The sequence below is a fragment of the Schistocerca americana genome, unplaced genomic scaffold (genome assembly GCF_021461395.2).
Source record: "Schistocerca americana isolate TAMUIC-IGC-003095 unplaced genomic scaffold, iqSchAmer2.1 HiC_scaffold_964, whole genome shotgun sequence".
In the NCBI taxonomy this organism is placed as follows: Eukaryota; Metazoa; Arthropoda; class Insecta; order Orthoptera; family Acrididae; genus Schistocerca; species Schistocerca americana.
The window spans coordinates 15,001-27,500 of record NW_025726746.1 but is presented as its reverse complement, the minus strand read 5'-3'; the positions used below and the strand labels follow the sequence as shown (position 1 = coordinate 27,500).

The following is a 12,500-nucleotide window of genomic DNA, read 5'->3' as shown; positions in this document are numbered from 1 at the left end:
CCTTCAGTGTAGCGCGCGTGCGGCCCAGAACATCTAAGGGCATCACAGACCTGTTATTGCTCAATCTCGTGCGGCTAGAAGCCGCCTGTCCCTCTAAGAAGAAAAGTAATCGCTGACAGCACGAAGGATGTCACGCGACTAGTTAGCAGGCTAGAGTCTCGTTCGTTATCGGAATTAACCAGACAAATCGCTCCACCAACTAAGAACGGCCATGCACCACCACCCACCGAATCAAGAAAGAGCTATCAATCTGTCAATCCTTCCGGTGTCCGGGCCTGGTGAGGTTTCCCGTGTTGAGTCAAATTAAGCCGCAGGCTCCACTCCTGGTGGTGCCCTTCCGTCAATTCCTTTAAGTTTCAGCTTTGCAACCATACTTCCCCCGGAACCCAAAAGCTTTGGTTTCCCGGAGGCTGCCCGCCGAGTCATCGGAGGAACTGCGGCGGATCGCTGGCTGGCATCGTTTATGGTTAGAACTAGGGCGGTATCTGATCGCCTTCGAACCTCTAACTTTCGTTCTTGATTAATGAAAACATACTTGGCAAATGCTTTCGCTTCTGTTCGTCTTGCGACGATCCAAGAATTTCACCTCTAACGTCGCAATACGAATGCCCCCGCCTGTCCCTATTAATCATTACCTCGGGTTCCGAAAACCAACAAAATAGAACCGAGGTCCTATTCCATTATTCCATGCACACAGTATTCAGGCGGGCTTGCCTGCTTTAAGCACTCTAATTTGTTCAAAGTAAACGTGCCGGCCCACCGAGACACTCACTCAAGAGCACCCTGGTAGGATTGCAACGGGGTCCGCCTCGGGACGCACGAGCACGCACGAGGCGCGTCGCACGCCTTCAGCTCGCCCCACCGGCAGGACGTCCCACGATACATGCCAGTTAAACACCGACGGGCGGTGAACCAACAGCGTGGGACACAAATCCAACTACGAGCTTTTTAACCGCAACAACTTTAATATACGCTATTGGAGCTGGAATTACCGCGGCTGCTGGCACCAGACTTGCCCTCCAATAGATACTCGTTAAAGGATTTAAAGTGTACTCATTCCGATTACGGGGCCTCGGATGAGTCCCGTATCGTTATTTTTCGTCACTACCTCCCCGTGCCGGGAGTGGGTAATTTGCGCGCCTGCTGCCTTCCTTGGATGTGGTAGCCGTTTCTCAGGCTCCCTCTCCGGAATCGAACCCTGATTCCCCGTTACCCGTTACAACCATGGTAGGCGCAGAACCTACCATCGACAGTTGATAAGGCAGACATTTGAAAGATGCGTCGCCGGTACGAGGACCGTGCGATCAGCCCAAAGTTATTCAGAGTCACCAAGGCAAACGGACCGGACGAGCCGACCGATTGGTTTTGATCTAATAAAAGCGTCCCTTCCATCTCTGGTCGGGACTCTGTTTGCATGTATTAGCTCTAGAATTACCACAGTTATCCAAGTAACGTGGGTACGATCTAAGGAACCATAACTGATTTAATGAGCCATTCGCGGTTTCACCTTAATGCGGCTTGTACTGAGACATGCATGGCTTAATCTTTGAGACAAGCATATGACTACTGGCAGGATCAACCAGGGAGCTGCGTCAACTAGAGCTGAGCAGCCGGCCGCCCGGGAGTGTGTCCCGGGGGCCCGCGCGAACACGCAAGCGTCCGCTCAATTATTCTGCAAACAGGAGGAGGCTGAGCTCCCCTGCACCATACACCTCGAAACCCTCTCAGGTCCCGGCGGCGCGCAGCGCCGTCCTAAGTACTTGGTCGGGTTCGAGAGAGGCGCAATCGCCCGGAGTTTGGCGAGTAGACGCTTTAGGTGCGACCACCCGTGCTCCCAACTGAGCTTGCCGCTGCCGACAGAGGCCCGGGAGCGTGCTGTCGTGGCATTGCCGGCGGGAGACAACACGCGCCACCTACGGTGACCGGCAGCTCCAACGCCAGCGCCACAGAAGGACAAAAGCCCCACTTGGGTGCCGAAGCGAACTCTCCCAGCACAGCGCACGCGCCAACACGTCCGCACAGCTGCGATACAAACCACCTGCGAGAACCGCAGAGGCGACCGAGCAGCAGACGGCGTCGCGGCGCCGAGCGCCGGGCGGCGGCGCATCCTCAGCGCACACAGTCCTCAATCGGACCAGCACACTGCAGATGTCCACCGCGCTTCGCACCGGGCCCGCGAGGACCTACTTTGGCCGCACGGCGCCGCGTGCAGGGTGCGCCGGCGCGCAGCTGCGCCGCCTGCCGCCTCCGTCGGCCGGCGCGCCTGCCACTGGCCGCCCCCACCAGCCGGCTGTAGCGCGTGCGCCCACGCACCGCACGGCCAACACGCCGGGAGGCCCCCCCTCACCGGCCGGGGACGGTCCCACCCAGCCACCGCCGCGTATCGCTTCACACCCACATGCCATTCACGTTCGTGGGCATGGTGGGTATCGCTGCAACAACCGGTTGGTAGCTCAACCGATCGTCGCCATCACTGATTCACCCCTAGCGAGAACAACCGCACCACAACGGTTTACCAGTTGTTCATTTGCGTAACGTCACCAGCAAACGTAGGCGTCCATCGCCATTTGCAAATTCAACGATTGTTGCATGCCTGTGTCAGGTGTCACGACACACTGTCTGCCCACATACACGCAACAACATGTCCACGCTTAGCGAACACGTGGAAGGTGGCCCCCGTACGTATGCGATGTCCATTGCGCGAACGACTGTCAACCGGCCTCTGTCGCATGTCGCAGATGTGGAACGCAGTGCACCGTGCTATCACGGTGTGTGAGAAGAGACGACTACGTCTGACAACACGCGCCACTACATCAACAGACGGCTCATGCTGATCGCCATCCAGGGCATACCACACTGCAATCCAGCTCTTATAGGGAGACGACACGTAGCTGAGTGCACAACATTTGGACCGCATGGTTCGCCGTTGTTGGCGCAGTCGTTGTACGGTCACATGTACCACGATGTATCATTCAGTACATGAGGACCAATGTGCAGTACAGTGTGTGATTTGGACGTACAACATCAGCGGACAGTTGACACAGGCCGTACCACAGCGTAGGCTAAGTGCTTCGCCATGCGAATGCCAATGAACAACTGCAAATGCCAATGAACAACTGCAAAGGGCATTGAGCATGTACGTCCTGCTGCCATCCACATTACAGTGTATAGCTGCAAGGTGTTTAACATGAAGCGATACACTGGGGACCGGGCAGTGCGAGTAGCAAACTATATTGCGGGGGTTGCAGTTAGGCAACACTACACTAATTTAACGCGTCGTATGACAATTACAGAGCAGGTTAAGGCCCAACGTGTGTTGGGTTAAGGCCCAACGTGTGTTGGGTTAAGGCCCAACGTGTGTTGGGTTAAGGCCCAACGTGTGTTGGGTTACGGCCCAACGTGTGTTGGGTTAAGGCCCAACGTGTGTTGGGTTAAGGCCCAACGTGTGTTGGGTTACGTTAAGGGGCAATGTGGGTTACGTTAAGGGGCAATGTGGGTTACGTTAAGGGGCAATGTGGGTTACGTTACGGCGCAATATAGGTTACGTTACGGCGCAATATAGGTTACGTTAAGGGGCAATGTGGGTTACGTTACGGCGCAATATAGGTTACGTTACGGCGCAATATAGGTTACGTTAAGGCGCAATATCGGTTACGTTAAGGCGCAATACAGGTTACGTTAAGGCGCAATACAGGTTACGTTAAGGCGCAATACAGGTTACGTTAAGGCGCAATACAGGTTACGTTAAGGCGCAATACAGGTTACGTTAAGGCGCAATACAGGTTACGTTAAGGCGCAATACAGGTTACGTTAAGGCGCAATACAGGTTACGTTAAGGCGCAATGCAGGTTACGTTAAGGCGCAATGCAGGTTACGTTAAGGCGCAATACAGGTTACGTTAAGGCGCAATGCAGGTTACGTTAAGGCGCAATGCAGGTTACGTTAAGGCGCAATACAGGTTACGTTAAGGCGCAATACAGGTTACGTTAAGGCGCAATACAGGTTACGTTAAGGCGCAATACAGGTTACGTTAAGGCGCAATACAGGTTACGTTAAGGCGCAATACAGGTTACGTTAAGGCGCAATACAGGTTACGTTAAGGCGCAATACAGGTTACGTTAAGGCGCAATACAGGTTACGTTAAGGCGCAATACAGGTTACGTTAAGGCGCAATACAGGTTACGTTAAGGCGCAATACAGGTTACGTTAAGGCGCAATACAGGTTACGTTAAGGCGCAATACAGGTTACGTTAAGGCGCAATACAGGTTACGTTAAGGCGCAATACAGGTTACGTTAAGGCGCAATACAGGTTACGTTAAGGCGCAATACAGGTTACGTTAAGGCGCAATACAGGTTACGTTAAGGCGCAATACAGGTTACGTTAAGGCGCAATACAGGTTACGTTAAGGCGCAATACAGGTTACGTTAAGGCGCAATACAGGTTACGTTAAGGCGCAATACAGGTTACGTTAAGGCGCAATACAGGTTACGTTAAGGCGCAATACAGGTTACGTTAAGGCGCAATACAGGTTACGTTAAGGCGCAATACAGGTTAGGTTAAGGCGCAATACAGGTTAGGTTAAGGTACGACATAGGTTAGGTTAAGGTACGACATAGGTTAGGTTAAGGTACGACATAGGTTAGGTTAAGGTACGACATAGGTTAGGTTAAGGTACGACATAGGTTAGGTTAAGGTACGACATAGGTTAGGTTAAGGTACGACATAGGTTAGGTTAAGGTACGACATAGGTTAGGTTAAGGTACGACATAGGTTAGGTTAAGGTACGACATAGGTTAGGTTAAGGTACGACATAGGTTAGGTTAAGGTACGACATAGGTTAGGTTAAGGTACGACATAGGTTAGGTTAAGGTACGACATAGGTTAGGTTAAGGTACGACATAGGTTAGGTTAAGGTACGACATAGGTTAGGTTAAGGTACGACATAGGTTAGGTTAAGGTACGACATAGGTTAGGTTAAGGTACGACATAGGTTAGGTTAAGGTACGACATAGGTTAGGTTAAGGTACGACATAGGTTAGGTTAAGGTACGACATAGGTTAGGTTAAGGTACGACATAGGTTAGGTTAAGGTACGACATAGGTTAGGTTAAGGTACGACATAGGTTAGGTTAAGGTACGACATAGGTTAGGTTAAGGTACGACATAGGTTAGGTTAAGGTACGACATAGGTTAGGTTAAGGTACGACATAGGTTAGGTTAAGGTACGACATAGGTTAGGTTAAGGTACGACATAGGTTAGGTTAAGGTACGACATAGGTTAGGTTAAGGTACGACATAGGTTAGGTTAAGGTACGACATAGGTTAGGTTAAGGTACGACATAGGTTAGGTTAAGGTACGACATAGGTTAGGTTAAGGTACGACATAGGTTAGGTTAAGGTACGACATAGGTTAGGTTAAGGTACGACATAGGGTAGGTTAAGGTACGACATAGGTTAGGTTAAGGTACGACATAGGTTAGGTTACGGTACGACATAGGTTAGGTTACGGTACGACATAGGTTAGGTTACGGTACGACATAGGTTAGGTTACGGTACGACATAGGTTAGGTTACGGTACGACATAGGTTAGGTTACGGTACGACATAGGTTAGGTTACGGTACGACATAGGTTAGGTTACGGTACGACATAGGTTAGGTTACGGTACGACATAGGTTAGGTTACGGTACGACATAGGTTAGGTTACGGTACGACATAGGTTAGGTTACGGTACGACATAGGTTAGGTTACGGTACGACATAGGTTAGGTTACGGTACGATATAGGTTAGGTTACGGTACGATATAGGTTAGGTTAAGGTACACATTGTTGTAAGGAAAGGTTTAATGGGGGGCGGGGCGGGGCGGCCGGTTTGTTGATTGTGATTATAGTAAGTGGATGCCTGCGGCATCATCTGATTTGCCACGTCAGGATGCACCTTTGGCTCATGACAGGCGGCGCTCTCATTCCATGCTTGTGGCAGACCTGTGTCTTTCATTCCTGCCATTGTTTGTGTGCTGTGAGAGGAGGCAGTATTGTGATGTTGGGTGCACCCCTGTGTAGGACATGTGTGGGTGTTGGTGGCTTGGCTGAGCAATGGTGGTTGTCGGGTGGGTGGGATATTCTGTTTTCTGAGTGGACCTCCCAGTCTGGTTATGACAGTGTGGATTGTCTAATGTGGCGGAGAGGATGCACTGGGTGTTGTTCCATGCTGGTGCTTACATATTGTCTGTGTGCGTGTTACAGGCAGAGAGTAGTGCGTGATAAGGGTGTGTGGCTGACGTGTGGTTGTGATTGTGAGCAGAGTCTTTCAGCATGTATACGGACAGTTGTATACATTATCTGTATTCTGATGGCTCTATCTATTACTAATCAGCGCCGTGTATACGTTTAATCCGGTTCCAGTCGAAACTGTTGTATCTCTGTACATTAGTGACACGGCGAGCCCGCTATGTAGTTACTCGTCTCGGCAGCTTCCACCGGTGTATGGCAAATGATTATAAGGAATCAGTCTAGTCGTCAATACCGATGGTGTGACGTCACATGTCTGGGGTGGGGGACGCTGCGCCCTTCCGGTGGGTCATGGCCTAGAAAGACTCTTCCCACGCAGGGGGGCGTGGACTGTCATTGACTCTTCCAGGTAATATACTTGCCGTACGTTCTTGCGACTGCGAGTGCAACGCTCACCGGTACCGACATGGATGGAGCGCCTCCTAGCTGACCGCTCAGCATCGGCATTCGTACAGAGAGCAACGCGGTCGCGTCTCTAGCTCGTAACTGGTACAGCCCGCAGCTCATGTATAGGGACAATGTTTTTTTTTTTTTTTTTTTTTTTTTTTTTTTTTTTTTTTTTTTTTTTTTTTTTTTTTTTTTTTTTTTTTTTTTTTTTTTTTTCAATGTTTATTATACATACAATGCCCACTTACTAACACTTATGCGTGGGCGTGCTACGTAACTAGACAGAACTACATGTTACAAATGTGGTTACATATAAAATACATACAAAAAACAAAACATATCTTCTACATTACACATATAAAAGAACGGCCTCTTAGCCTCTCTGGGCTAATCCCAGAGAGTTGCCCGTCCCTAGCCACGAGGAGGCGGGCCGCTACAATCCAACTGAAACCACTGCTTTATAACTCACAACTCCCACCACCACCCCTATTGAACAACTGTATCTACTTAAATACAAACTATATACAAACGAACTATAACCAAACACATCACTCTTGTGCTTTAACTTCTTGATAGTAACAGCACGTCGTGAGAGGCAACAACTAAGAATAACAAAAACTGAAATTCCACAGTAAATAACACAAAAGGTGACCTCTTCACCTCTTACCTCCCACATACAACATCTTCACTTCCAGCGGCCAGGCCCCAGGCGGACCGAATAAATCGCCATTCCTAGGGCGGACCAGCTGGTTCTTCTCACATCTTATTGTCCACAGTCAGTTATTATTTAAAATATGCCATGCATTGAAATATGCCATTCACTCATAACTGGTACATACGCTGAGCTTCCTTAGAAACTGCGTTAACCATTTTAGAGAAAAGTTGGAAATATTCTCCATTGTTGAGAAATTGAATAACGTCATTTCCAGGTAAAAGCTGCCTCTCAGCTGAGGCAACTTGCTCGTATATTGGGCACTGAAACACAACATGTTCAGGAGTACCGTAAGGGAACCCACAGTCACACCCCGGCGTCGGCCGCTTCCCTATGCGGTGTAAATACTCCGGATAGGGACCATGACCAGTCAGGAAGTGTACTATGCCCTGAGATGGCCGTATAATCTTATTCTTCAGACGTTCTTTTACGTTGGGAATAAAGGAATGAACCCTTCTCCCAGTATCTGAGCGATTCCACTCATCCTGCCAAATATTAAGTAATTCATTTCTGATTAGTTTAATACTTGTCAAAGGCGCTCCCATTATTTCACGTACCCGCTCAATGTTTTGTTTCCGCAGCCAATAAAGGGCTGCTTGCTGTCTAATGATCAAATCTAATGGGCATAAGCCCATAATGACCAACAATGCATCGGTAGGGCTGGTGCCAAAGGCACCAATACACCGTAACAAGATATTTCTTTGAATCCTCCTGACTGACATGGCTGGCCTAACCAAAGCCAGTCTGTGGGCCCACACGCTCGCCCCATAACCCACAATCGGAGCCAACACACAGTTATGATATAAATGAATTGCTTTCGCTGGCAAGTGAAAGCGCCTGTGTCCAATAGTTATTAATTTGTTAAACAGGGCCAAAGATCTAGCTGCTACCTGCTCTATATGAACATTGAAGTTCCAGCGTTCATCCAGGTATACACCCAGATAACGCGCTGAACGTTGTCTTGATACGAAAACATTGTCAATTCTTATGGTTGGGTCTCTGTTGAGCCTCCCTTTTAACAACATGTACGATGACTTCTGTGGTGCAACAGTTAATTTAGACCGATTGCACCACTCTTGTAATATCTCAATTGCCTGTCTTGCATGTTCTTCCATTATGGCTCGAGAATTGCCTTCCACCAAGATGACAAGATCGTCCGCATAAGCCACGACACCGAGCACTGAGGTGTCCCTCTGCAAGGTGTTAAGCAGAGACTCCATATTTATGTCCCAGAAAACAGGACCGAAAACCGATCCCTGGGGACAGCCCCGGGTGATCCTTTTGGACACCACAGTCCCAGGAGCCGTGATCCTGGCCAGTCTGTTATCACAATAGGCCTCCAAGCAACCATATAGTGGCCAAGGACATCCCATCTCTCGCAAAGAAGAGAAGAGAGCCGGCCACCACAGGTTGTCGAAGGCCCCCGAAATATCCACCATTATCCCCAGAACATACTTTGCACTGGCTGTGTGGACAGTCCGGGCTACCTCGTTGATCGCATCCTGAGTGGAGCGACCCTTCCGGAACCCGAACTGCCGATCGCTCATGCCATGCAGAGCTCGATGACTTAACAATCTGTCAGTGAGTAGCTTCTCAAAGGCTTTGCCCAGTACGTCCAAGAGACATATCGGTCTGTACGACTTAGGCAGCTGAGGATCTTTATCAGGACCTTTTTTAATGATAATCACTTCTGCGATCTTCCACTTCCTCGGGTACACCCGTAGTTGCAAGCAGGTGTTGTAAATCTTGGCCAACTCTGGAGCAAGCTGCGGTGCCAGGTACTGCAGGATCTCAGAGGGAATGCCATCAGGACCAGGAGCCTTCTTCTTGGCGAAGGAACGAAGTACAGCCACCACTTCTTCGACAGAAAACGGATAAACAAGTACATCATTATTGTATGGCTCCATCATCATCCGACGTATGCCACGTTGCTCGTTTGTATCTTCGTCTTCCCTGTCGTCCGGAAGTAAAGTGTCCAGCAAGACTCTAGCGGTTTCCTCCCAAGATGTAGTATATCCTTCATCCAGTCGTAGCGTGGATAACATAGTCGGCGATCTAATTTTCTCTCTGACCAGCTTGTATGGGACCCCCCAAGGGTCCATTCCCAGCTGATCTTTGACAAAAGTTTCCCATGACTGCCTTCGAGTCCTCTGTAACAATGTCTTGTATCTTTCTTTAAGGCGACGATAAATCTGTAGGTGAAAATCCCTCTCCTCTTGGGCAAAGCTTCTTTGATAGTTACTCCGCGCCCTCCTGACAGACCGCTTAAGTGCGGTCAGTTCTGGGGACCACGGAGTAGACTGCCTGCGGACAAACCTCGCCACCCGAGGAACCGCCGCAGCAATAGCGGCGTCAATAGCCATAACAATTGCTTCCACTGCTTCTTCTACATCCTCAGACTCAAGATTAGGTCCCAGCACTGGGGGACGGAATTCGCGTGCTAGTCGCTCCCAGTCCGTCCTTAAGTAGTTATAACGTACTTCCCAAGCGCCAGTCTCCTCCTGGACCACAGTATCATAATCAAATTTTATACAATTATGGTCACTGATAGTTAAGTTGGAAACAACACACCAGTTGCTTATATGAGGCGCTGCATGCAGCGTTGCTAAGGTAACATCAATATTAGACATTGCACCAGCCCTACCAGAAAAGGTAGGTGGATTGCCTGGCTGATTCAACACTACTAAATGAGCTTCCATTATCACATTCTCAAGTTCAATGCCTCGATCATCCAATTCCTCACTGTGCCACATAGGAGACTTGGCGTTCGCATCCATACAAACAATCACAGGGTGACCCTCTAGAGCTCGTAGGATCCATATCAACTGCTCCATAAACGGTGTAATATGCTGTCTAAACTGGCAGTATATGTTAACAATGTATACATTATGTGACAGCAAGTTCAATTGAGCAACCATTACATGTTCGTTGCAAAACTGATTTAAGATTGTTGTTTTAATCATCTTGTTTAGTACCACGATTGCGCTCATGGGGTTCTCCCCAGAGAACGCCACTTGCGCAACCGCAGGAAATCCTGGGACCCGACCAGCACAGGAACCCGGTTCTTGTATGATTATTACATCGAAATTCTCCTCCTCTGAAATTTTTCTAAGTTCTTGCGTAACCGTATGGCTACGCATGGCGTTTACCTGCAACATTTTGAACCTCCCCATTATCCAGGGGGATAAAAAACGTGCAGCCGACTAGCAGGCCAAGGTTTTGACAAGTCACAAACATTACGGCCGTACATTTTGACCATCTCCTTAAATACTTTTTCTAGATCAAATTTACGATCTCTTCGTGCGTATACTTGTTCCACCAATAGCTTCAATTTTTCCACTTCAGAGGGGATATTAGCCGCCTCCAACTGAATACAATCTACATCCTCCAGTGCTGGGAATGTTATGTCTTTTCCATATTCATGTGCCCTCCGAACAAGTTGCCTCAATGCAACCGTTAACAGGCCCGGCTCTTCCAATCTCGAGAGCCGCAGCATATCCTCGAAGTCTGTATATACACGACCGGGTCCAACAGCTTTATACATGTTACCAGCACTACTACTACCACTACCACAATCACCACTACCTCTATTTACACTTTTTACATTCACCTCTACTTCATTTTCATTAGTAACGTCTACATTATTCAAGTTCCGACCACCATCTGTTAATACACAGGAAGTGTCCACACCCTCTTCTTCACCTTTCACCGACTCCTCCACAGCAAGCTCCAATAACTGGCGTGACAGCCGGCTCAGAGCTTCCTCCGGTTCGACCTCGGCTTGGACGCCGACGTCCACCATCAGAGGACTCGCAGACCCGGAAGGATCTTGAAGATCAACCAGAGAACCTGTGGAAAGAGCTTTACTAATGAGTTTGCCCCGCTCAGCATCTCTTTTAACCTTACTGGGTGATTTTTTCTTAGGCACCTTAAAGGTCGCCATAGTCGGTTCTTTGAATGATTCTATCTAAAAACATTCTATAAGTGGGGCAATCCTTAGAACCTCCGCATTTCTTCCCCCTCTTTTTACATGGAATACAAATGGGTGGACAATCCCTTTGTGCACAGTCCTTTCTTTCATGCCCAGCCTGCCCACAGTGGGCACACACGGCTTGGACCTCACCACAGTATTTGTTAGTGTGGTTTAAGTCATGGCATTTCGTGCATCTAGGTACCGACAAGTAATCCTTTATGTTTAACGCAGAATAACCCACGTAAAGTCTACCAATCCTCGTAAGTAGCTTCCAAAGCTCGGGTGATACTTCCACTACATTGTGCACTGTTAATTTATCTCTTGGTCCTACTTTAAATCTCAGTTTAAAGTTCCCATCGAATTCCTCTCTCGTCATGGATACATCAAAATTTTGTACATAGATAGCGTCAAGTAAGCTTTCCGCATCCATGTATGTAGGCACATCGTAAAGACACATCAGAGGACGTCTTTTACGAGGGGGTTCACATTTTAACTTCTCCAATAACCGTGAGTTTTTCAAAATCCTGTCACTATCCTCTTGCGAGGCAGTTTCAACGATCAGCACATTCTTCGCGGTCCTAACATTGTTAATTTTAATTTTGTCTCTCTTGGGGTTAATACATTTCTCAAATTCAGCCTTGACCGTACGAATGTCTTCACCCGACTTGGGTTTAATGAACACAGTTGGTACGGTTTTCTTTAGATTTTGCTGTATGGTTTCTTTCGCCGACGGCGCCTTAACCACCACAGGGGTACTTGCAACCGCGGCATATGTGCGCTGTGCAACCGGTTGATCTCTTAATCGTGCATTCTCTTTTTCCAATTCAAGCAACCTACCTTCCAATTGTGCATGGGCCATTGCCCACCCCGCAACACAGTCTCTAATCTGGTTAATTGCATAATTGCTAATTTTCCCATTCTTAATACTACTATCCAACAATCTTAAGAATCGCGCATGTCGCTCGGCGATGCTTATATTTGCATCCAGCGACGAATCTACCTCGAGCACTCGATCACTCTCTTGATTTTCCGCCATATTGCCAATGAGAGTGAAAAGAAAGGAGGCCCGTCTCTTTCCCCGGACCGGCCTCTCTGGCATGGGGGGAGGCTAATTGCAGCTCGCTCACCGGTCCCGCCCC

General features: G+C 48.6%; 1 non-coding gene across 1 annotated transcript in view; it reads right to left on the bottom strand.

Moving 5' to 3' along the window:
• LOC124592932 overlaps positions 1-1,586 on the bottom strand; it is a 1,910-nt gene extending 324 nt beyond the window's left edge. The window contains exon 1 of the ribosomal RNA XR_006977685.1: positions 1-1,586. This exon is cut by the window's left edge and continues 324 nt beyond it. This is a non-coding gene — a ribosomal RNA (small subunit ribosomal RNA).
• Positions 1,587-12,500: the final 10,914 nt, after the last annotated feature.